The sequence below is a fragment of the Podarcis liolepis genome (genome assembly GCF_965112155.1).
Source record: "Podarcis liolepis genome assembly, chromosome: 3".
Taxonomy (NCBI): domain Eukaryota; kingdom Metazoa; phylum Chordata; class Lepidosauria; order Squamata; family Lacertidae; genus Podarcis; species Podarcis liolepis.
The window spans coordinates 11,186,223-11,210,412 of NC_139557.1; the positions used below are offsets into that span (position 1 = coordinate 11,186,223).

General features: G+C 45.2%; 1 protein-coding gene and 1 long non-coding RNA gene across 3 annotated transcripts in view; both read right to left on the reverse strand.

Moving 5' to 3' along the window:
* Positions 1 to 394, reverse strand: part of SNAP25 (synaptosome associated protein 25) — an 80,483-nt gene extending 80,089 nt beyond the window's left edge. The window contains exon 1 of one of the 2 annotated variants that reach the window (XM_083495929.1): positions 244 to 394. The gene's annotated coding sequence lies outside the window, so the exon portion shown is untranslated. The remainder of the gene's footprint in view (positions 1 to 243) is intronic. The other variant, XM_083495928.1, reaches the window with a different exon arrangement.
* The window catches only part of LOC310703557, a 453,580-nt gene that overhangs the window by 352,854 nt on the left and 76,536 nt on the right, over positions 1 to 24,190 (reverse strand). The gene's annotated exons all lie outside the window — the stretch shown is intronic.

Sequence of the window (24,190 nt, forward strand, 5' to 3'; positions counted from 1 at the left end):
AGGCTGCAGGAAAACTCTTAAAACGCACAGCAACATAAAATAATAAGAATAATAATAAAATCGGCCGTGTGAAATAGGGTTTCATTTCTTCTCCTTTCCTCTTCTTTGCTCAGTCAGAAAACAACAACATGGTTGGTGAGATTACAGCTCTCCCAACAATATATTTCCTCCACACCTTTGCGAGCGGCGGAAGCGGGGGGAGAAAAGGCTTCCTATGAGGCTTTTATCCGGTGCTTCTCTTACCTTGGCTGCAGAAGAGCTCTGTCCGGTCGCCTCCGACGAAGAATGTGAGACGGGGGTGCACTGCTGCAGTCGAGAAGTAAGCACAGCCGCTGCTGACCTCCCCGAGTCTCCTTCTTCAATGGAATGGGAGCTGTGCCCTCATCAAAGATGGCCGTCGTTCCCAACGTCAGCAGCTTTTAATAGACATCTACTGAGGGGAGGAGGAGAGGGAAAGGAGGGCTCGCGCGGGTGGGGGCGCGGGGAACTGGAGAGGCAGGCTGGCGTCTGTGGGAGCTTGACTCATCAGAAGCTGCTGCTGTTGCTGCACTGTACCGCAATCCTTTGCATTTTGCTCCACCGGTTATTAAAAGCGATAAATCTGTTTTAAAATTATTTAAAGGAGACACGACGGGGCGTGACCTTTCCTAGTGCATGCCGTAGCCTGAAGATATCTTGCTCACCTTTGCAGGGCATTTGTTAGCTGAAGCTTTGGTTGGGGGCGGGGAGGGAGAGCAATAATGCGGTAATGATTTGTTTTCGCCAAAGGGGTGGTCCGAATAGGGTATCCCTCTGAAGTCTCCAGTACTCCATATATGGCCCGTCGACGTGGGCTTCTATTTTTATGTAAGATTTCTCTCTCCTTCTCTGTGTTGTTTTCTGTGCCCCAACCAAGCAAGCCAACTTTGCATAGGGGCTTTACTTATGCCAATCCGCCTGGTTGGGACCCCACCTCCTTAGCAAAGGGAATGCAAACAAAATCGCCTTGTTGTTGTTTTGTTTTTACATTCCTGTCGCTAGCTTTACAATATACAGTAGCTGTTAATACCTCAAAAGTTATTTTTTATATTTACAATATATAAAAACTCTTAGTCTAAAGAACAGCAGTGCACTGATGGAATGAATCCAAATTTCTCAGATCGTATCTATTTTGCTCATTTTAAAAGCTTAAGCTAAACTCTGAGAAGGCTTTCTTGCTCTTATCTGCCCAAATGCCACATTCTATTTAATCCATATCTAATGACATACGTAAAGTATTACTCCTAGATTATTAAGACAAGCAAGCATCAATCACACCATTGCATGCTTACTTCAGTATAGCAGAATGATAAAGAAACTAAGCTTCCTTATGAATTGAGACTGAAATGTATCTCCCCCCACTAAAAAACATTTCTGGCTGGATTCATGTGGCCCTCCAGGAGAGAGATCAAATACCATGCAAAATTTAAAAGTGTGCCTGTCAAGCACTGAGCTTGTGTGGGACATGGAGAAAAGCAGAAATTCAGATTATTTGCCCCCCTTCTGCATTGCTGTTTCTCCTTCACCCCTCCCTCCCCACCAAAAGTTTGATAGTTAATTGTGCACTGAAAACCCAGGAAAGGACAGCTCTTCCATCCAAAAACAAACAAAAAAACCCCTCATTTAAATACAGGTGTTCTAAAATGAGGAAAAGGAGGTCTGTGACAAGGAAAGGAACAACAAGTAATAACGAAGACTCTTCAACAGTCTGTGTGATCTGTGCTGCTGCTCCAACAAGAGCCTGATTTTGCCAGGTTTTCCAGATTATGTTGGCTGTGAGAACAGTCCTTCCTTCTTTCGAATGCAACAGCAAAACTCCCATTGAATGAAGTGAGATAGGATGACACTTTTGGAACAAGTTAAACATAACTTAGGCCCCCTAACTTCACCTTCCAAAAGATACGTATTTGTAAGGACAGCTCATGAAAATCTTTATTTAGGTGCCGTCTTTGGAGATCTTTGAGGCTTTTGTGCAATGATCCAGAGCACAAGGCCACACTTGTGAACCATAGTGTAAAGGCCATATGGAGCAAGGGTGTGTGTGGTTGCTCCATAGTATAGTATCATGCCACTCACGCTACTGAAAGATTTGCAAACACAGGTGATGCAAAGGGCATATGCTGGGTGCCAGTTCTGGTCTCCCACAGTGCCTGTGTGATTTGCAATGTCCAGGGAAAAGCATTAGCGAACCATATTATGACATTATATGGTTTTATGACCAGTGTAGTGTAGCCGGTACAGTAGGGGACTAGGAGCTGGTAGACCAGGGTTCAAATCCCCACTAGGCCATGAAATTCACTGGGTGGCTTTGGGCCAGTTACAGTCTCCTCCCCCATTGTTCAGCTCGGACACTGAGGTCCAGCCCCGAGGGTCCTTCTGACAGTTCCCTCACTGTAAGAAGTGAAGCTACAGGGAACCAGAGAGAGGGCCTTCTCAGTAGTGGCACCCACCCTGTGGAATGCCCTCCAAACAGATGTCAAGGAAATAAACAATTATCTGACTTTCAGAAGACATCTGAAGGCAGCCCCGTATTGGGAAATTTTTAATGTCTGATGTTTTATCGTGTTTTAAATATTCTGTTGGGAGCTGCCCAGAGTAGCTGGGGAAATAAATTATTATTATCTCTCAGCCTACCCTATTTCAAAGATGAAATGGGGAGAACCACATATACCATCTTGATCATCTCCAGGGTATTTTTTAGCAGAAGAGCAAGATATACGGTAAGTAAATTATTATATCATTATTTATAGAAGATGTGCTGAGGTTCCTATCTAACTCCACTTCCCCCATTCTCCACAGACTCATTGACCCATGTGCTGAAGTCCACCTGATCACCTGCAATGTGGTGTTGCGGTTCTTTTGCACCACATCTCCAATCTCCATTTGAAGGAAATGTTATTAAATGTATCATTCCATCTGGCTCTCAATTCAATTGCTAGTTGTTGTTTTTTTTAAAAAAAGGCTGAGGATGCCTAACAGATGTGTGGGGGTGGCCCTGAAGCTGAGTCTGGGAGGGGAATGTCGGCCGCGTTACCAGGCAACAGAGACAAGTTCCCTGGTCTTGCGGGAGATTACATCATGAGGGATGTGGGGAAGAAACAGGAAATGGGCCTTGCCTGGTAAGGAAGTGGGTTTTGGCGGGCGTTGGCAACGCCAAGCATTTAAGGGCTAGAGGCAGCCAGGTCAAGTAAGGTTTCCTTCAGTGTAGAAATGACAAGTGAAGGGAACAAATGTTCAAAAGGGTTTTGCATGCATTCCACTAGTTGTGCTCTGTGCATGTTACAGCTCCAAGAAAGCCAGGTTCATGCCACATGAGGCAATGTGGTGTAGTGGTTAAGAGTGTTGAACTAGGAGCTGGGAGACATGGGGTCATTGGGTGACCTTGGAGCAGTCAGTGTCTCTTAGCCTAACCTGTCTCATAGGGTTGTTGTGAAGATGAATTGGGAAGGGGGGAAACCATGTGTGGTGCTATTTTGAGCTCCTTGGAGGAAAGGTGGAATATAAATCTAATGAATAAATAAATAAATAACCCAAGTGCCTAGCATTTGAGCCAGGAAAAAAAGCAAGCAAGCCACAGGCTATTTTTTTGTCCAAGATTTGTCTTTTGAATCCTTGTACACCTGACATTTCATCACAAGCCATATTTATCCTGTAGTTTCTTGATACAGTTAGGTAGCCATGTTGGTCTGCCGTAGTCAAAACAAAATTTTAAAAATCCTTCCAGTAGCACCTTAGAGACCAACTAAGTTTGTTATGGGATGCGTGTGGCGCTGTGGGTTAAACCACAGAGCCTAGGACTTGCCGATCAGAAGGTCGGTGGTTCGAATCCCCACGACGGGGTGAGCTCCCGTTGCTCGGTCCCTGCTCCTGCCAACCTAGCAGTTCGAAAGCACATCAAAGTGCAAGTAGATAAATAGGTACTGCTCCGGCGGGAAGGTAAACGGCGTTTCCATGCGCTGCTCTGGTTCGCCAGAAGCGGCTTAGTCATGCTGGCCACATGACCCGGAAGCTGTACGCTCGGCCAATAAAGCCGAGATGAGCGCCGCAACCCCAGAGTCGGTCACGACTGGACCTAATGGTCAGGGGTCCCTTTACCTTTCCTTTAAGATTGTTATTGGAATTAGCTTTGGTGTGCATGCACACTTGAGAAATAGTATATGAAGTGTTTCCCCTCAAACCAGCTTCCATCAGATTTAAAAATGTAAACCATGTTCAGTTTGCAGTTAAACTGAGGTGTGTACATTTGAGATGGCCATTGCACATGCATGGATGACAGTGCATGAACAGATGACACCTTAATGATTAAGAGTTCTGGGGTGGGAGGTTAAAGAGGGAGGGAAACCAAACCATCCATTCCTGGATGCCAAGATCCAAGTTTGGAGCAAATTGAAAGCCCTTGCAGAGCTAGTCTGAGGCGTGGGAGTCTTGTTAGAATAAAGTTATAAACTCAAACCAAAAAGCAGGTGGCAGGACCCACTACCCTGCCCCAGCCAACTTAGCCCTCCAAATGTACTTGGCTCTTGCCCTCTGTGTGGGCAAGTACTCTTTGGTGAAAGAACCCCAGCAGAGATTTAAAGTCAAAGAATGTGCAGCAAAGTACAGTGTGGAAATATAAGCTGTTAGATCATTAAAATATGCCCTTCCAAGTTCTTTCCAGAGTTTCCCACTTCCTCCAGCATAGGAAAAGACTACACATTTGGTAAGTTTAAAAATGCTTGATTTACAAACTCTTCAAAGGTCTGATTCTTGTGTTTTTTCATACATCAGTCAGAAATGTTGCACAGGCAGTAAAACTTAGCTTAGTTACCAAGTGGTGGAAATTCCTCAATTATTGATATAAGAACTCAAGAGAGGCTTGTGAGAGCCATGCGGTTGAGCTAGAGCAACCAGCTCAAACCTCTTTGCACACTGAGCTTCTCAGCTAGACAGTGGTGAAGCCTAGCAGAACAGCTTACTCTATGGTATTAACCTGTCCATGCATTAATTAGACTTAAGCATATTGGTTATATGAGGCTGTTTATCCCACAGCATTTTAAGATGCTAATGTGTGCATGGCCTTACAATTCCTTCTGAGTGCTGCTGCCACCTTCTACACATCAGAATGCAGATTATTTTTAATATATTCTCACTAAATACTCTGGTGGCACTGTAATAATCTCAAAAATCTCGAGCCATGTCTGAATGCATTTCTAAAAAGGCACTGGGAAAGAGATTCAGCCTACTGAAATAAGTAGAAATTAATGTGGCACATTATATTCAAATCGGATTTGAAAACATGCACTTCTGAGGGCATGAGAGGAAGGGAGTATGACGTACTATCGTGGGCAGCCTTCAACTAAGTAATTGTTCTAGTGCAAGGATTAGCACTTGTGCAACAGGACTTTACCCCTCTCCTACCCCTGTAAATGTCGTGTACCCGCTCCCCACAAAGATATTGCAAGCATCCCTGTGGGAAGGCAAATGTTTTCCTGTCAATATATGTTGATCGGTGCCCTAGCATACTTGTCTTTATTTTTTGTTAAATTCCAGTCTAGCCTGTCCTTACTGGAAATTCTTGGCAAGTGATCTCACTTTCAGTCCTGGTGTCTATTTCCACTATGTGAAATTGGAATATTCCTCACTGGCATCATAGAAGCTGAGCTGGTGGATAAAAAAGGCCAAAACCCAAGAGGACTGCACACAGCTGGATTTCTGATATCCCCCAAAATAATACTCTTTCCATCCTTGTGTCACAGAAGGACTGTAGCTGGGGAAAGGCAGTGGCTCAGTTGTATAGTCTTGGTCTTGGATGCAGAAAGCCTCAAGGTCAATTTCCAGCATTTCCATGCAAAGATGGGATTGTCCCCTGCCTGAAACCCGGGAGAACTGCGGCCAGACAGAGTAGACAGAACTGAGCTAAGTGGACCAGTGGCTTAGTACCAGGCAGCTTCCTATGTTCCAGAAAGCTTCTTCTGAAAATGAGAGCAGTTTGAAACGCCACACAAGGGAGGGAAGGGTGGGCAGGTGGTCAAAGAATGACTCCCCCTGAGTCCACACAAATGCATAGTAACAGCTATGGGAGCTGCCAGGGTTAGAGCCATAAAGATCATAAAGCACTCTGCTGCATTAAATAAGGGAAACACGGCTGGTCTGAATTTGCGCTCCAATTTGCGCTGCAGCAAAATCAGATAGTACAGTGGTACCTCGGGTTAAATACTTAATTCGTTCCGGAGGTCCGTACTTAACCTGACACTGTTCTTAACCTGAAGCACCACTTTAGCTAATGGGGCTTCCTGCTGCTGCCACGCTGCCGGAGCACGATTTCTGTTCTCATCCTGAAGCAAAGTTCTTAACCTGAAGCACTATTTCTGGGTTAGCGGAGTCTGTAACCTGAAGCGTATGTAACCTGAAGCGTATGTAACCTGAAGCGTATGTAACCCGAGGTACCACTGTAGTGACATATAACAACACGGTTGCCTGGCTCTGTTGTGTGGAGTGGCCCCTAGAATCAATGGGAATAAGCTTGAACTTTTCATGGCGAACTGCCATGGCCCCAAAAGGTGGGTTCTTCTTATGGACTTCCAATTAGTAGGACTGCATTTTGGATGGGATTCATTTTGTTTCGGTGAAAAAATAAAATAAAATAAAATAATGGAGGGAAATCAGCTTACCAACTGCTGTGCATATGTTCAGTTATGAAATCACTACTCCCTTGTAAGGGAATAGCTCTGAAAACAAAGCAGGAGAATAAGGCTGTGATTTGATTTCGTAGAGTTGCAGTTTTCCTGTTATTCCTGATCCTCTCTTCTACAGATTGTACTTGTCAGGGACTAGGCAGAGGAGGAATGGTAGAGACCGCCTCCCCAGCCTGACCCTTCCAGAGAAGAAGAAGACAGTTCAGAATTACAACAGGGGTTTGAGGGATGTCACAGCTCAGAGGAAGATGAGGGGGAAAGCTGGGGAATAATGGGAGAGGAGGAGAAGGAAGAAGAAGAAGCAGTATCAGGGGAGTGACAGCTGGCGGACTCAGTGTCTTTAGAAAGCATTCCAGAGCCCCCCTCTCCCAGAACATGGCGGGCCTTGAAAGTAGGAGAGCAAAGAGGTCAAAGGCAGAGGGCACTTTTCAGCACCTGTAGTGATGAAGCTATGGTTTTCCCAGTAGTGATGTATGGAAGTGAGAGCTGGACCATAAAGAAGGCTGATAGCCAAAGAATTGATGCTTTTGAATTATGGTGCTGGAGGAGACTCTTGAGAGTCCCATGGACTTCAAGAAGATCAAACCTATCCATTCTGAAGGAAATCAGCCCTGAGTGCTCACTGGAAGGACAGATCCTGAAGCTGAGGCTCCAATACTTTGGCCACCTCATGAGAAGAGAAGACTCCCTGGAAAAGACCCTGATGTTGGGAAAGATGGAGGGCACAAGGAGAAGGGGACAACAGAGAATGAGATGGTTGGATGGTGTTCTTGAAGCTACCAGCATGAGTTTGATCCAACTGCGGGAGGCAGTGGAGGACAGAAGTGCCTGGCGTGCTCTGGTCCAGGGGGTCACGAAGAGTCGGACATGACTAAACGACCAAACACCACCAACGGGCTCAATGGGAAAACTTTAGGAAAGTCATATAAAAATTGCTCCAGTATCGGATTTGCGCAATTCCAACTTTGTTCTGCTCAGGAAAGAAATGGCTACCAAGGGGGGGGGGGGAGTCTGGGATGTGGGCAGCCATAATCCCTCAAGCCTGACACCACATAGTCAGCAGCCTCTTGCATGGGAGATAATAGCTGGCATCCAGGCCCTGAGTGCCAGACAGGTAGCTATTCCAGAAACAATAGTAAAACCCAACCTCAGTTGATTAGGATCTTGGTCAAGACAAAGGGGTGTGATTAACTTGACCGGCAGGAGAGGAATGCTCAGGTTTCTGCCAGAAGACCCCTCCCAGATTATGACATAGTTGTGATGTATATATGATGTATGTGTGATGCTTCACTAAGGGTGTTGTGGGTAAAAAGGGAAAGTTATTAAAAAAAGGGAGCCATCCTTTGGTCGGGGCTTCTTCCTGCTTCTTCCATGTGGTGGGTAGAAGTCCTGTTGCAACAGTTCTTTTAATAAAGATCAGGCCTACAAGCTGCTGTTTTGCTCCTATATTCCTGGCTGCTATCTTTGTTTGGCAACCCAAGTGAGCCCAATGATTTTCCTATAACACCAGACATATATAGATCCAGGTGATCTTTCAAGCAAGCTGCTCCTAGGCTGTGAAGGTGTGAAAGGTCAGAACCAGGACTTTAAACAGGGCCTGGAATGAAGCACAGTTTCACTGCAATAACTCACAGAATGAAAGAATATGCACAGATCCCAAGAGGGGCATTTTAACCATGCAGTGAAGGACACTGTGGTTTTTTGTATGTGTGGTTTTTGTTATAGGCTAAAGGTTTCAGAGATATGGATCAAAAAACAAATCAGCAGCCATTTGAGAAAAAAAAATATCTCCTCGCAGCTCTGTAACCAACAATGCCTTCCGCTTGCTTCCATTTCACATTCTGTTTCTCTAAAATACCACTGCATTGCAGCACTGAAACCTTCACAGAAACTCTACAAACGATGGGAGATTTTCAACTGGACTCTGACATTTTTTGCTTCTCTTTGAAAGCTTTTTATACTATGGCTGCCGAGGCTCTTTAAAAGCACCATCCTGTACATGTCTGCTCAAAAGTAAGTCCCACTAGGGCATGCTTCCAGGTAAATTTTGTAAAGACTTGCAGGCTTGCAGTACAGTCCTATGCATGTCTCCTGAGATGTAGGTCCTACTGAGTTTAGTGAGACTTGTTCCCAGAGAAGTGAGTATAGGATTACTGCCTAAAGGGTTTAAAGCTCTTGAATAACACAAAATAGTCTCTCTCTCTCTCTCTCTCTCTCTCTCTCTCTCACACACACACACACACACACACACACACACCATAGCTGTCAACTTACAGATTTGAAAATAAGGGACCAGCAGCCTCGAAAATAAGGGATCAGCAGCCAAAATAAGGGATCAACAATTACTTTGATAGAATACATATTTTGTTGCGTGCAAATGGCTTTAGATACCTATTAGGTCCATAAATTACCACATAGCATATATTCAACACAAAAAAGCAACAATTTGTTGTTGGCAAAGGGCAGCTGGACATAGAAAGGGCCCCATTACCTCCAGTAGCTTATTTAAGGGACATCATCAATAAGGGACAGCAACGGGACATGGCACTGGGATAAGGGACTGTCCCGCCAAATAAGGGACGCTTGACAGCTATGACACACACACTTTAACCCCCCCCCCCCGAATTTAAGGAGCTCACAGCATGGACTCTGCATTATCTGTGTCCCCACAATAGGCAGAGTACCTGGTTCATGCAACGCCATATAAACACATGTACACAGTGTAGTTTATGAGCATTTAAGTATCTATGGAGAACCAACCATTCCATTGCACTCATGGCCAGGCATGCAAGGGAGTTATTGGTACAACAGGAGACTATTGGGCTCATATCCCTTAAAAATACCTGTTTTGGAAAAGCTTCCCCCAACATGAATGCTCCTCTCACAGGCCTTTGATATAAACAAACAAACAAATATCAATGAAATGAAAATTTTAAAAGGTGCAGTCCTATACATCAGTGTTTCCCAACCGGTGTTCCGCGGCACACTAGTGTGCTGCCGGACGTTGCCTAGTGTGCCGTGGGAGGGAGGCGGGCGAGTCGGGCTAATCCTCCGACGAGCTCCACCTCCAGACCCATTGCTCAAATCCTTTAACCCAGGAGGGCGGGGAGGGGGGGGGGAGAAAGAGAAAAAAGAAAGGGTGGAAAAAAAGAAGGGGAAGAGAAAATATTTTTTTTAAAAAAGGAAAGAGAGGAAAAAAGCGAGGGATGGAGGAAGGGGAATAAACAGAAGGGGAGGACAATGAAGAGGGGCGGGGCTTGGCAGGCAGCAGATAACTGGGGAGGGGGGCGCGGCTGGCGGCGGCTCAAGGCAGGAAGGGAGGAGCTGCCTCGCAGAGAGTCTTGGGCTGCAGAGATTTCCCGTTCAGGAGCGCGGGAGGCCACGCCGTGGATGGGAATCTCCTCCTCCTCTTCCTCCTCCTCCTCCAGGAGAGAGGGTGGTCCGCCCCACCGAATCAGGCCTGCTCAAGCGTGGGAGCCTATAGTTAGAGCTCAGCTCCTTTTCTTGCCTTCCCCGCCCCCCCACGGAGCACATTTTCCTCGCCCCCCCAACCCCCACATGTAGAATAGAAGGCCTCCAGCCTCCACGGTGCACAAACTCTCCCCTCTGCAATGAAGCGCTTTGTTGCATATCTTTGGTGAGGTTTTTAGGCAGTCTTGGTGCACCTTAAATCAGCGCTAATTGCGCCTGGACGCAGTATTTACTTCCGAGTAGGCCCCCTTCTCCCCCCCCCCCCCGGTAGCACCTGACGTTGCTATTCGTATCATCAGGTTTGTTTGTTGATAATTTAATTGTTTTAAAAGCATCATGCTAAAGAGCTCTCTCCCACCCCCAGACCCTTGGGCAAAACAGAAACACACACATACACAAACACAGAGATTGAGCCCTGCAGGTTTTATGAAATGAATGGATTCTGAATGCCTGTTTCAGTGGCTTGTCCGCCTTAGGCTGCTGGGCCAGACACCTGTTACACGGTGCAGTCCGTAAGCTGTGAGCGCTGCTACCTGCCGCCGAGACCACGTAACGACAGTCTTGAAAGACCTACATTGGCTCCCAGTACCTTTCCGAGCACAATTCAAAGTGTTGGTGCTGACCTTTAAAGCCCTAAGCGGTTTCGGTCCAGTATACCTGAAGTAGCGTCTCCGCCACCATCGTTCAGCCCAGACACTGAGATCCAGTGCCAAGGGCCTTCTGGCAATTCCCTCACTGTGAAAAGTGAGGTTACAGGGAACCAGGCAGAGGGCCTTCTCGGTAGTGGCGCCCGCCCTGTGGAATGCCCTCCCATCAGACATCAAAGAGATAACCATTACCTTCTATGCTGTTACTATTTTTTTATTTTTTTAAAAATAAAAAGTGTAAAAATAAAAAGGTAAAAAGTGACCTTTCCCCATCTGGCATGGTGGTGTGCCTCGAGATTTTTTTCATGAAACAAATGTGCCTTTGCCCAGAAAAGGTTGGGAAACACTGCTATACATGACTGCTCAAAACCAGAAGGCTTGCTCCTTTGCAAGTGTGTATAGGATTGCAGAAAAAACCATTTACTATGGAAAAAAACACACAATCGCTATGGCGATTTAATTAACATGGCAGCAAATTGTACTCTCCAGGTTTGCTACTATAATGCTTCTCATTAATATCCCTATGGCACAATGGCACCTGGTTCCTAGGAAGTTGCTTTGGATGCTGAGTAGCACTGCTGCAAAAATTACCCTGCTGAACTTCTCCCAGAATTTGGGAATTCTGAATGTCTAGAACGCTTTCCCAGAGTGGCATTGACAATGTCGAAACCTGCCACTCCTCCAGAAAGCCTCTCCCTTAAAGCCTATCATTACATTACAAAGGTGTTGTTTTTTTTAAAAAAGAACAATTTAAATGACAGGACATTGATCAAAACCAGGAGAGATCTACCCTTGACATGAGATGATTTTTGAAGCCTTTATTTAGCCCTGCTTTTTGAATTTATATTGCCTTGATATTCCTCTCAGATATAAGAAAAGTGATGCTGCTGTCTGTCCGACTACTTAAAATTCTGGGTAACACTCTGTGACTCAGCAAACTGAAAATAATATTTTTTTTCAGAGGGGGGGGGGAACCCACAAGATCTAAACAGCTGTGAAGATGAGTTTTTACCTAAGTGTGGACTCAGGTTAAGAAAGGGAGAGAGGAAAGCTCTCTGCTTCTTATTTTAAAATAAAAAAAGAAAGGACAACCCCCACGACAGGGTGAGCTCCCGTTGCTCAGTCCCTGCTCCTGCCAACCTAGCAGTTTGAAAGTACGCCAGTGCAAGTAGATAAATAGGTACCGCTTTGGCAGGAAGGTAAATGGTGTTTCCTTGCGCTGCTCTGGTTCGCCAGAAGTGGCTTAGTCATGCTGGCTACATGACCCGGAAAAACTGTCTGCAGACAAACGCCAGCTCCCTTGGCCAGTAAAGCGAGATGAGCACCGCAACCCCAGAGTCGTCCACAACTGGACTTAATGGTCAGGGTCTTTACCTTTACCTTTTTAGTTAATATAAATAGTGGGTGAAGGGGTGTAGCAGAGATGAATGAAAAATGCAAATACAGCTCCTCCCCCACTAGAGGTCCGTTTGCCTCTTCTTCAGTGGGTGGCTTTGAGGACGGGCCCCGGGCCGCCATGTTAACCAGTGAACGGCAGGCTGGATTGTCCTCCTGCCACCCAATCAGCCAATGGCAGCAGGAATTGGAGGGCCCAATGACAGCACTTGGCCCCGTGCCCAGGGCAAGGATAAATTGCAGGCCTGCCTGGCATTTTGGCCTCTTTTTCACTGTGCCAGCTCGCCTACCCGCCCTCCCTTAGTTTAGGGTTGTCTTCTGATGGGACGACGTTGCTATGGGCAATGTCAGTAGCCGTATTTTGGCGGCCGGGCTGGAATTTTTCCCATCTAGCAAATTGGTTCCACCATTTGTGTTTTCTCCTATCTTATAGCAATCGTCACAACTCTGTAAGGCAGACAGGCATTGGGTAAGCTTAGATCTTGGTTGGAGGGGAGGTTGTAGCCTCTGCCTGCCCCTCCATGGTTAAGGATATCCTGCTAAAAGGATCCGGGAGAAGTGGCTCCTGTCCGACGGCCAGACGGGGGCTAGGGCCATACCACTCCTCCAACTGGGATTGCTTAGGGGATGCCTCAATTTGACGTAGGTCATAGGGCGTGCCTTCTGGTTTGCTTTATCCTTAGTGGTACTGCTAGCAGGAGGGCTGGAGTGATGGAGTCACTTACCCCAATGCCTATGGCCAAACATTCACATCCATAACAATAAAGTTGTAGCCTTATTTGATCCCATAAAGCCAACATTGAAGCAACTTGAACTTGGGTTTACCAAATGAAACTGATAGGCAGTAAATTCAGGATAGGTAAACGAAAGTATTTTTTAACACACACACTCTCACACACAGTTGCTGTCATGGGATGTGGCTGCGAATCCTGACTTAAGATGACTCTCCTTTTCATTTATATACAGTGGTACCTCGGGTTACATACACTTCAGGTTACATATGCTTCTGGTTACAGACTCCGCTAACCCAGAAATAGTACCTTGCTTCAGGATGAGAACAGAAATCGTGCTCCAGGGGCACGGCGGCAGCGGGAGGCCCCGTTAGCTAAAGTGGGGCTTCAGGTTAAGAACGGACCTCCGGAACGAATTAAGTACTTAACCCGAGGTGTATATATATATATATATATATATATATATATATATATGTTTTACATTTTAGAAAATTCACTTAAGCAACCTTAAACTATCAATGACCTCCATCCTCTCTTTCCATGGTTCATTTTGCACAACATATATCCCTGCATATTTTATATAAACCATTCAGTATTCCATTATTACATCCATCAAAGCTTATTTACACTGTTGAATTTATCTTAATGCTGCCCACGTTTTCAAATATACACAATTTTCCTCCATATATTCAACAAACATTTTCCAATCTTCTATAAATGTATATTCTTCTTTTATCTTATTCTATATGTTAGATCCGCACGCTGCACATATTTCATCAGTTTATGCTGCCATTCTTCTTTAGCTGGGACTTTTCTTGTTTTCCATTTTTGGGATAATGGCTTAAGATGACTCTCAGAGGGGCTTGACCACTTCATTGCAACAATCTGCCTTTAATGCTAAATAGAACTTCCATATGCACAGGGAGTTTATCTCAGAATACCAGCAGGGAAAGGTTGCTGTGCTCAGGCCTTGCTCGTGGGAATTTTCCAGAAGCTTCTGGTTGTTGGCTGCTGCTGGAAACTAGGCTAGATGACCACTTGTTTGCATCCAGCAGAGTTCTTCTCATTCTTCTTAGAGAGAGGGCATGAAGTATGAATCTGAAATCAGGGGAAGGGATTATCAAGCCAATTATCCTGACTCAAATGTGCTTGCACAAGCTTTATGTTCCCTTCATTTGGATTTTGTCCAAAATTCTCAGTGTCAGATGCTGTTGGCTCCAAAGCCTTTATAAGGAACAGGGAAAGACTGTCTTAAACTCTTTTAAGGCTTAAAGATTATCGGCGAGGTTTTTGATTTGCGGTTGGGATGTGGGGATTTTGTGTTGCTTTTGCTACTTATATGTTGCGAGATTACTTGAAAACAACGTCTAAGTGAATACTAAATACAAATCTTATACTAATCAGCACATATCTCATGTACTTATATCTCATATGCATACACTAATTAGGTTCCGTATTATAATAAATTACATTTTCAATAAATAAATACACTTGTGCCCCCCATTATAAGTGTGAGCCACTGAGCCCATATTGAAGAGTGCTGATAGTTGCCCCTGACTTACAGAGGCCCAACTGACTTCAACTTGAAGCTGGCCATTTAGTGTCACTGGTCCCATAATGTGGAGCACTCTTTTATTATTATAAAGAATAAAATTGTTAATTCCAGCAGGGATTCGGTAGGCGTCCTCATCTTTGACTTTCACTTCTCTCTTGAATACCTTTTAATGCTTATTATTGATGTTTATCTTTGATTAGCCAGTCACTTTAATGTTTATCTGGTTTTGTGTGCGTGTAATTTTAAAAATGGTGCTTTATTTATTGATTTCATTTAGAGCCCTACTTTTCTCTATGGAGCTCTTTGTGGCTTATCTGGTTCTTCCCCTCTCCAGTTAATCTCCAAAACAACTTTTTGAGGTAGGTTAGGCTGAGAGTGAGTGACTGGAACCCATGGTCAGGAGAGAGTCAGCAATAAATCACACAGAGTAAGTGAAGTTAACTCGTTCTTAGAAGAACCAAGGTCTTCTACTCAGGAGTTCCAGGCCTAATGAGCACAAACTCTTCTCAGTAGATCTTTCCCCTATGGGGCAGTTGTAGAGGTTGAAGGTTCCAACCTTCCTGCAGCTGTCTAATCTTCCTCCTACCCCAGGTTCTTCCCAAGCGTTGGTGTACCTGTCTTTGCTCCTCCCACTTCATACCTCTCTTGGTCCTGGGAGACAAGTGGGGAAGGGAGCTTGTCCAGCAGGAAGGGGAAGACAGACTGGCTTCTTCACCAGCCTGACTCCTGTCTGCCTCTTGGCCTTCCTCCTTCCCTGCTTCAGCTTCTGCCTCTGATTCTAGACTTCTCTCTGCCACAGACCCTCCCAGCTCACATCTACATGAAACCACTGGGTGGGGTTATCCGGAGGTTCGGAGTACGTTGTCAGCAGTATGCTGATGGCACTTAGCTCTGTTTCTCCTTTACATCTGCAGGTGAGGCAGTAGAAGTGCTGGACCAGTGTCTTGCCTTGATAATGGACTGGATGAGAGCCAACAAACTGAAGCTCAAGCCAGATAAGATGGGGGCACTGTTAGTGGGTGGTTCCCTAGACCAGATGGCCGGGAGATCACCTGCTCTTGGTGGGGTTACACTTCCCTTGAAGGAGCAGGTTCGTAGCTTGGGGGTCCTCCTGGATCCTTTGCTGTCGCTCGAGGCTCAGGTGGCCTCAGTGGCCCGGAGTGCCTTCCATCAGCTTTGGCTGGTGGCCCAGTTACGCCCCTGTCTGGACAGGGGTAGCCTAACTACTGTTGTCTATGCTCTGGTAACCTCAAGGTTAGATTACTGCAATGTGTTATATGTAGGGCTGCCTCTGAAGATGGTTTGGAAACTTCAGCTAGTGCAGAATATAGGGAGGCATAGAAATTCAATGAGATGAAGAAGAAGAAGAAGAAGAAGAAGCTTAGTTATTCCATCAGCTTCCAACAACTCATTTCCCCAGTCTTCTCCCCCTGACCACTCATTGTCATCCCATCATCAATCCCCAGTCTCTGAGCCTACTTCCCTTGGGGGATCCCCAGCAGGTGTCTCCCACCATTCCTCTGGGTCCAGCCAGTCCTGGATAGCTTCATAGTTGAGTGGGGACTCCAGCCCTGGTCCTAGGTCATTGTTCTAACCACTGCAGCACCCTGAGTTTCTTGCACAAAACCCATTTCCCATTGCTTCATAGAAACCTGACAGTGCAATTCTATACAGGTCTACTTGGAAGTAAGCCCAGCTCGGTTAAACGGAGCTTACTTCTCAGCAAGTTCCTTTTTGGATAGCAGCCCCAAAGAACTGTCGTCTCTGCACAGCATTGCACAGAAGCCTTTCTAGGTTTGAATGCTGCTTAGCTGATTAGCCTGCTTGAAGGAATTTCTTCCCTCCCTCCCTCCCTCCCTCCCTCCCTCCCTCGACTTCTCCAGAAATAACTTGAGCACTTATATAATAATGGTAGGTCCAAAGCATGCAATTTCCCATGCATTCCTCATGAGCGATTTGTTCACATGTCACATTTTTACTCCACCATCACTTTACAACCTTATTAAGTGTGGCTTTATTATTGTTATGTAATGATGAAATATCTATAATAAACATGGCAGTGCTTTGCTTGTCCCCTCCTTCAGCATTGCTTGATGTAGGCAGCCTGGGGCGCCTCCATTAATGTATCAGCTCTTCCCACCAGAAGAAGTCTACGATATGAGCTTCTTTCTTTCTTTACCTCACTTGAGTTCGCTGCATGCTTCCCTCACCGTTTAGCAAGGATTCTAGGTCAGTGCTTTTTGAACTGTGATGCAGGATTCACAAGTAAGAAGACTGAGGGTGGTGGACCGGCTCCCCCCCCCCCCCGCAATTTTGGTCTGCAGGGAAATGTTGGATGCCATCTAAGGTGGATTCAGCTGAGGCAAGGAGTCAGTGAGACTCACAATGAACTGAAAAGCCCCCTTTCAGCCAATATTCTCCATCCAATTGGTAACTGAATAGAGCTCCCTCTGATTTAGAACCTTGATCAGTGCTATAGCATGCCTTCCATCTTGGATAGCCAATCTTTTTTATGCTCATCTCCTTGGTCCACAGTTTGTGTTTTTAAATTGGCAATTCAAGAGTGTACTCTCAGGATTTCTTGACACCTGAGGCAGAGCTATAAGGTAAAGGTCCCCTGACTGTTAGGTCCAGTCATGGACGACTCTGGGGTTGTGGTGCTCATCTCGCTTTACTGGCCTAGGGAGCCAGCGTTTGTTCGCAGACAGTTTTTCTGGGTCATGTGGCCAGCATGACTAAGCCGCTTCTGGCGAACCAGAGCATCACACGGAAACGCCGTTTACCTTCCTGCCGGAGCGGTACCTATTTATCTACTTGCACTTTGACGTGTTTTCAAACTGCTAGGTTGGCAGGAGCAGGGACTGAGCAACGGGAGCTCACCCCGCCATGGGGATTCGAACCGCCGACCTTCTGATCGGCAAGTCCTAGGCTCAGTGGTTTAGACCACAGCACCACCCGCATCGAGGCAGAGCTAATTTGTGTTAAATGATCCTAAGTAGGCATTCATTCATTTATTTTGGTTCAAGAACAGGAGAAAGTCCTTGTTGGCTAAGACTGTAAAATCCCACCAAATCACATAGCTAAAAAGGGAGCTTGAAGATCACCCATTCTGACTCCTCTGCTCAATGCAGCATGCAGCTGAAATTGCCAGTGATCCACCAATGGGATCACTGGGATTCATCAAGAGGCGCCAACTTCTCAAGATGATTGAGGGGGCTCAACGCAACATCCTGTTGTCATGCACACGGCATCACCAGGGGGTGGAGCTAAATACCCTCTGAACATTGAGGGAGACTGCCCCCTCCCCAAAAATTGGGGCCCCCTAAAAAAATGGGAGGGAGTACCTCAGTCCCTAGGAGCTGGCACCTATGGATTTATCTGATACCCACCTATGCCCTAGACCAGCGTTTTCCAAACTTGGGTCTCCAGCTATTTTCAGACTACAGTTCCCATCATCCCTGACCACTGGTAATGCCAGCTAGGGTTGATGGGAGTTGTAGTCCAAAAATAGCTGGAGACCCAAGTTTGGGAAACACTTCCCTAAACAGAGGAAGTCCAGACCCCGCCCCCCACTTTAAAAACAAACAAACCATTCAGGGATTCCTCAGAAGACTTGCCATTACTCTCAGGTGTCTATACAACACACTCACAACTTGAAATGGACATTGTCCTTTAAGGGATGGTCAGGGAGCCCCTAACCCTCTGAGACCAGGTGAAAGAAGGTTTAAATATTCCATGCAGATGTACAGATTTCCTAAGAAAGCTGACTGCACATAAAGAAGGGCCTGGCAACGCTAATAAGATCTGACTCTAGACGCCAGATAAACCACACCGGTCTGCAGAATGTGATTCCATAACAAAATACGTATACACTCATCAGTGCCACCTCAGCACAGAGGCACACGAGCTCCCTGGACATTTTGCTATAATGGAATCGACTGTATACAGCTCATGACATGTTCAGTAAAATGTATTCATTACAGCATGTTTCTCATTGTGGATGTGTGAAGAGGTTGCTGGAGGTCTTTTAGGAAAACAGTCCCCACTTCACAACTCTCCTTTCTAAAAATGACAACACCCCCCCACCCCCGCAACACTCAGATTTAATTTTTAGTGAAAGGGAAGATGTTTTTAAAAATCCCCTGTTATATCATTCGAATTTCCGGGCCAGCTTAAGAGAGAGAGAGAGAGAGAGAGAACGCAACTGCTGAACTAAAATTTCTAACTTTAATATGACTGTAATTGTGAAGAATTATGTATTATTGAAAGCGGAAGAATGGCACATCAGGTTTCAGGAGATGTGATAAATATTATTAGAGGAATGGATGAATGAGTCTTAATGTGCAAACCTCTGCATATTTACCCAGAAGTAATTTTCGCTGTGTTCAGTGGCGCTTACTTCCATGTAAATAGTTTTTTTTAATTTATATATTTATTTCATTTCTATCTCACATTTTTCTCCAGGCAGCTCAAGGTGGCATACATGGTTCTCCTCCTCCTCATATAATTCCACAAGGTGGGTTAGGCCATGGGTAGGCAAACTAAGGCCCGAGGGCCGGATCTGGCCCAATCATCTACTAAATCTGGCCTGTGGATGGTCTGGGAATCAGCATGTTTTTACATGAGTAGAATGTGTGCTTTTATTTAAAATGCATCTCTGGGTTATTTGTGGGGCATAGGAATTCATTCATTTTTTTTATTCAGAATATAGTCTGGCCCCCGACAAGGTCTGAGGGACAATGGACGTCTCATAGATTTTTTCATGAAAAAGAAAGTGAATAATGATATTTGGATTTGGGGTCTTATATTGGAGTGGATGAAGTAAGTATTGATTATACAGAGCAGACAAATGAAGAATTTGAAATCTTTTCTTTTTTCTCTTAAGATTTTTTCTCTCTCTTTCTTTGTATCTTTCTCTCTTTTGCTATTTTTCTAAATCTTACTTAGACTAATGTTGGATAAAAAAGATATTTGATATTAAGTTTTGTATTTTTCTTTATAAACTCTGATAAAATTTATTTTTTTTAAAAAAATCCTGCACATAAACAATCATAATAATTTATGACAGGTTTTTTTTAAAAAGACCACCCACCTTTCATTACACCCTTCTCGTGCCAACCCTGACCGCATCACATTTGCCTGGCCAATCAGGGCTGGGGGGGGGGGCGTGGTTGCGAGTGTCTTAAACCATGGCATGGCTGGGGAGGCTTCCCTCTCTCACCTAGGGCTCTCCCTTCTGGTGGTTTACCCTTAGTGAGACTCCCTGAAGAAGGGCAGGAGTTAAGATATAGCCTGGTTTCACCCAATGCCTAAGCCAAACCGCTCACATCTGTAACCAATAAGGTTGTGGCCTGTTTTAGCCCATAATCCTAAATACTCGTGTTTGTGTGTTTATTGATCAATGGGGAACTGCAGGCCATGGGGCCTTGGTACGCAAGTTAGTCTGTGTGTACTCAACGTTTTAATGGAGATTGATTCTGGGACATTGGGCAACTTACAGGGAATTGCTGCATTTCACAGAGGGAGAACCTAAACTGAAATCAATGGAAATTGTAAGGAGCCATGTTACGGACTGGCTACGATATCATCAGTTACATGAAATGTTTAAAATAGATAATAGACCAGCAAAATTAGCCAAAAGCTTCCCTAAACAGGGCTGCCTTCAGGTGTCTTCTAAAAGTCTGGTAGTTCTTCTCTTTGACATCAGGTATTGTGGCCTTGATGCGCAATGATGGTGGGATGAAAGCTACTTCAGTCCTGGTGGAACTTCATTTCTCAGCAGGATCAAAAGGTTGTAAGACCTGCTTAGCCTGACATTTGGAGTCTTCTTATTTTGCACTCAATTAGTATGCAGAAATGATGAGCGTGTGCAGGCAAAAGCATTCTGTGTGTATTAATAGACCATAGACCATTTTGGAATGGCAGGTTCTGTCAAGCTTACCTGCCTAACAATTGCTTGTCTCTATCCCTCTGGCTTCATCCTATTTCTATTGGGATCCCTGCCATGCAATGCACCAGTTTTGTTGCTTATTTGGTAATTATAGCTTCTTCTCTCGTGTGTGTCTGTGTTCTCCTTCATGGCACAGAGTATAGATCTGCAATAGAAAGAAATTCTCCCACACAGGAGCAACTCCCCCACACTGGAAAAACAAAGTCAGACTCGCTGCTAAAGTGCTATGTGCATCTGGGATTTTCCCCCCAATGTGCATAACCCTTTGCACAGGTATGGCACATTGCCATAAAAATGCCATTCTCATGTTTTGAATAACTCCGGTTTTGTGACCCAAATGTTTTTGCATTTCATCTAATCAGCCACAGATAGGCATATGATCTCTGAGTCACTGGGTTCAGATCCACAAAACAGATAAAAAACAAAGCAGTTGGATGTAATGACAGTGGGATGGTTTCTGCAGAACTCATTTTAACTTGTTCTTGTTCTTGTTTAGTTGTTTAGTCGTGTCTGACTCTTTGTGACCCCATGGACCAGAGCACGCCAGGCACTTCTGTCTTCCACTGCCTCCCGCAGTTTGGTCAAACTTAACATAAAGTCCCCTTTCACTTTTTTGCAAGGATAAAGCTTTCTCTGCAGCCTCCTGCATGAAGGAATTGAAATAATTTAATTTCACCCTTGTTATGTACTGAGTTAAATAGGATCCAAAAGGCAGCTGTCTGATTGGACCTAGAACAGTAGGATTCAGAATGCAGCTGTCTGATTGGACCTAGAACAGTAGGATTCAGAATGCAGCAGTCTGATTGGTCCTAGAACAATAGGATCCAGAATGCAGTAGTCTGATTGGTCCACAGGAGCCACCCAATCCAACTCCAGGTGGAAGTGAAGCCGCAACCTGATTGGCCTACAGGAGAATCCCGGAATTAGCCAATCACATGGCTCCCATTGTGTAAATAATGTATATAAAGCAGACATTTTGGAGGAACTTGCATTCCTCACTACTATGAGCTGAATAAAGAGCATGAAATCCACACCCGACTCCGAGTATATTTCACCGCTCAATTCCCCTGTCCCAAAGCAGTGGATTTTCATGGCAAAATGATCCACAGCTTCTAATATTAGTTATGGTTGCATTTCCATTCTTTCATTCCCTGCCCCGACCCACCCCCAGTCGGGAAATTTTCACACATGAAAGCGGGCCAATGCACCAGAGTGTTTAAGCTTTAAAATACAGTGGTACCTCGGGTGAAGTACTTAATTCGTTCTGGAGGTCCGTTCTTAACCTGAAACTGTTCTTAACCTGAAGCACCACTTTAGCTAATGGGGCCTCCTGCGGCTGCCGCGCTGCCGGAGCACGATTTCTGTTCTCATTCTGAAGCAAAGTTCTTAACCCGAAGCACTATTTCTGGGTTAGCAGAGTCTGTAACCTGAAGTGTATGTAACCTGAAGCGTATGTAACCTGAGGTACCACTGTATATAGAAACGTGTATCCACTCCCACTTGCACTGCAATGTGTGTTTTGCAGTCATAACCAAAGTCTTGATGGACCATGGTCTATTTCTCTCCAGCTCAGAGATCCCATACATGACATTTTCATGAACACACACAGAGTAAAAAACCAAACACAAAACTATGTTAGGTACAAAAATAGTGTGTGAAATATTACAAACCCTAGTGGAACATCATTTACAGTGCTTTCCTTGAAGCAAAGGACTCTCACAACCCAGTTTTCCTGTTTTCTGTCACAAGTCCCTCAGCACTGTCAGGATTGGGATTGGGAAGAAGAAACAAGGAGGTGGCTGAACTGCGCTGGAAGAGGGTCTTCCATCTCCTCTCCAACTTCAGTTGATTTGGAAGGGGGATCAGGGATGTTGGTTCTTCCCTCAAAACTTTCTGTGAATGCAGTAGGCTTTGATCAATGAAGTGGGGTGGGGTGGGGGCTAAACAGGAAGTGACTGAGCAGGATTGTGAACCAGAGGGTGCAGTCATCTCACTTCAAACCAGGCACTGCCTTGGTAGGTATGAGCAGATGCACCTGCCACTACAGAGTGTTTTCTTGAAGCCTTGCTATTCTCACAAGGCAAGGGAGCCTTGTGAGAGATCATGCCATGCCTCCTCTTTAGAAGCTTGGTGGAAGGGGTTGGGAAAACTCGTTCATACACCTTTGTCAGTTCCTTCCGGTTCTGACCTTTTTGCCCTGCTCCTGAACTCCTGAATCGTGACTCCTGGGCGCAGTGCCGGCCCACCCGTGAGGCAAGGTGAGGTGGCTGCCTCAGGTGGCTGGATCCACGGGGCAGTGGATCCTGATGTAGATCTTTACCCCCCCTCCCTTTGTTCCTGATGTCAATCTTTACTCCTAGCTTTTTCCCTGGTGGGGAAGGGGAGTCATTTTGTGGCTCGCCTCAGGTGCCAGAATTTCTTGCGCTGGCCCTGCCTGAGAACTGTATCTGCTGCTGAATATGTACCACGACTTGCCTGAATGAAGACCTGTTCCTTACTTCCAAGTAAGGGCTTCTGTGTGTGTTTGGGCAGAAGCCAGGATCATTTCTCAAGGATAGAGTGTTGATCAACCATTTCATTCTGAATCACTCTAATGCAGGCAGGCAGGGAAGCAGGCTATGTGGTTATTTATTATATACTTCCTTTCATCTTGACAGGCAGTTCCGGCAACCCAGTGTGACAGTCCCTCTTTTCCCCTCAGTATTTTAGCTTTCCCTTGAGAATCTTTGATTAGCCGGCACTTCCCTGTTCCCAGCTACCTTTTTCATCCCTGACCTCGGTTGAGAAAGCTTGAGTGCAGTGAGCCAAGCCATGATTAGGTTGTGCTTACATTCCTTTCTTTGTCCTGAAGTAAATACATCCCATATTCCCCTCTGCATTCGCTCGCTATCATCTCCTTTGTGCTGCTATGTTTCCTCCTCTCAAGAATGAGTAATATACTCACTCAGGCTTTGAAATCTTTTGTGAGATCTGACCCCGCACCTTCACATTGAGGAGCATGAATGCCCCACATCCAGTTTTGAGTAATGATGACAATAGAAAAGGGGTATCAGCAAACTAAAATGCGTCCAGAGGAGGATGGCAAAAACAGTGAGGACCTCAGAGACCAGGTCTTAGGAGGAAAAATGGGAGAAGTCGGGTATGTTTAGTCTGAAGAAGAAATGATTATAGCCTTCTTTAAATATCTCCTGGGCTATCACATAGATGATGGAGCCAGTTTGTTTTTTGTTGCTCCAGGGCAGGGACTGTCAGCCTGGTACCCAAGAAGGCCTTCTCTGGTCTTCTGAATACCATTTGCTGATAACCAATGGAAAGGAGACTGCTCTTCTGCTCAGGTCTCGTTTGCTAGCCATTGTGAGGACAGAGACTTGATGGACCATTGACCTAATCTAGCACCTTATGTTCTTGTGTTCTCATTCAAAGGTAACCAAAGCCCAGAGTAAGCAATGGAAACATCTGAAATCACTGGGTTCAGGTAATTTAACAATACATTCCTTTGATTAAACATCAAACCTGTTATTCTGAAATGGTACAGATTTATTTAATTTTAACCTTAGGGAATCAGTTCCAATTCTGGTTCTTGGCAATTCAGAGATTTACAGTTCAGCTTTTACTGAAGGAAGAAGAAGAAGAAGAAGAAGAAGAAGAAGAAGAAGAAGAAGAAGAAGAAGAAGAGGCAATTCAGTCCTATGTGGGTCTACTCAGAAGTAAGCCCTGTTCAGTTTAATGGAACTTCACACTGGATTGTA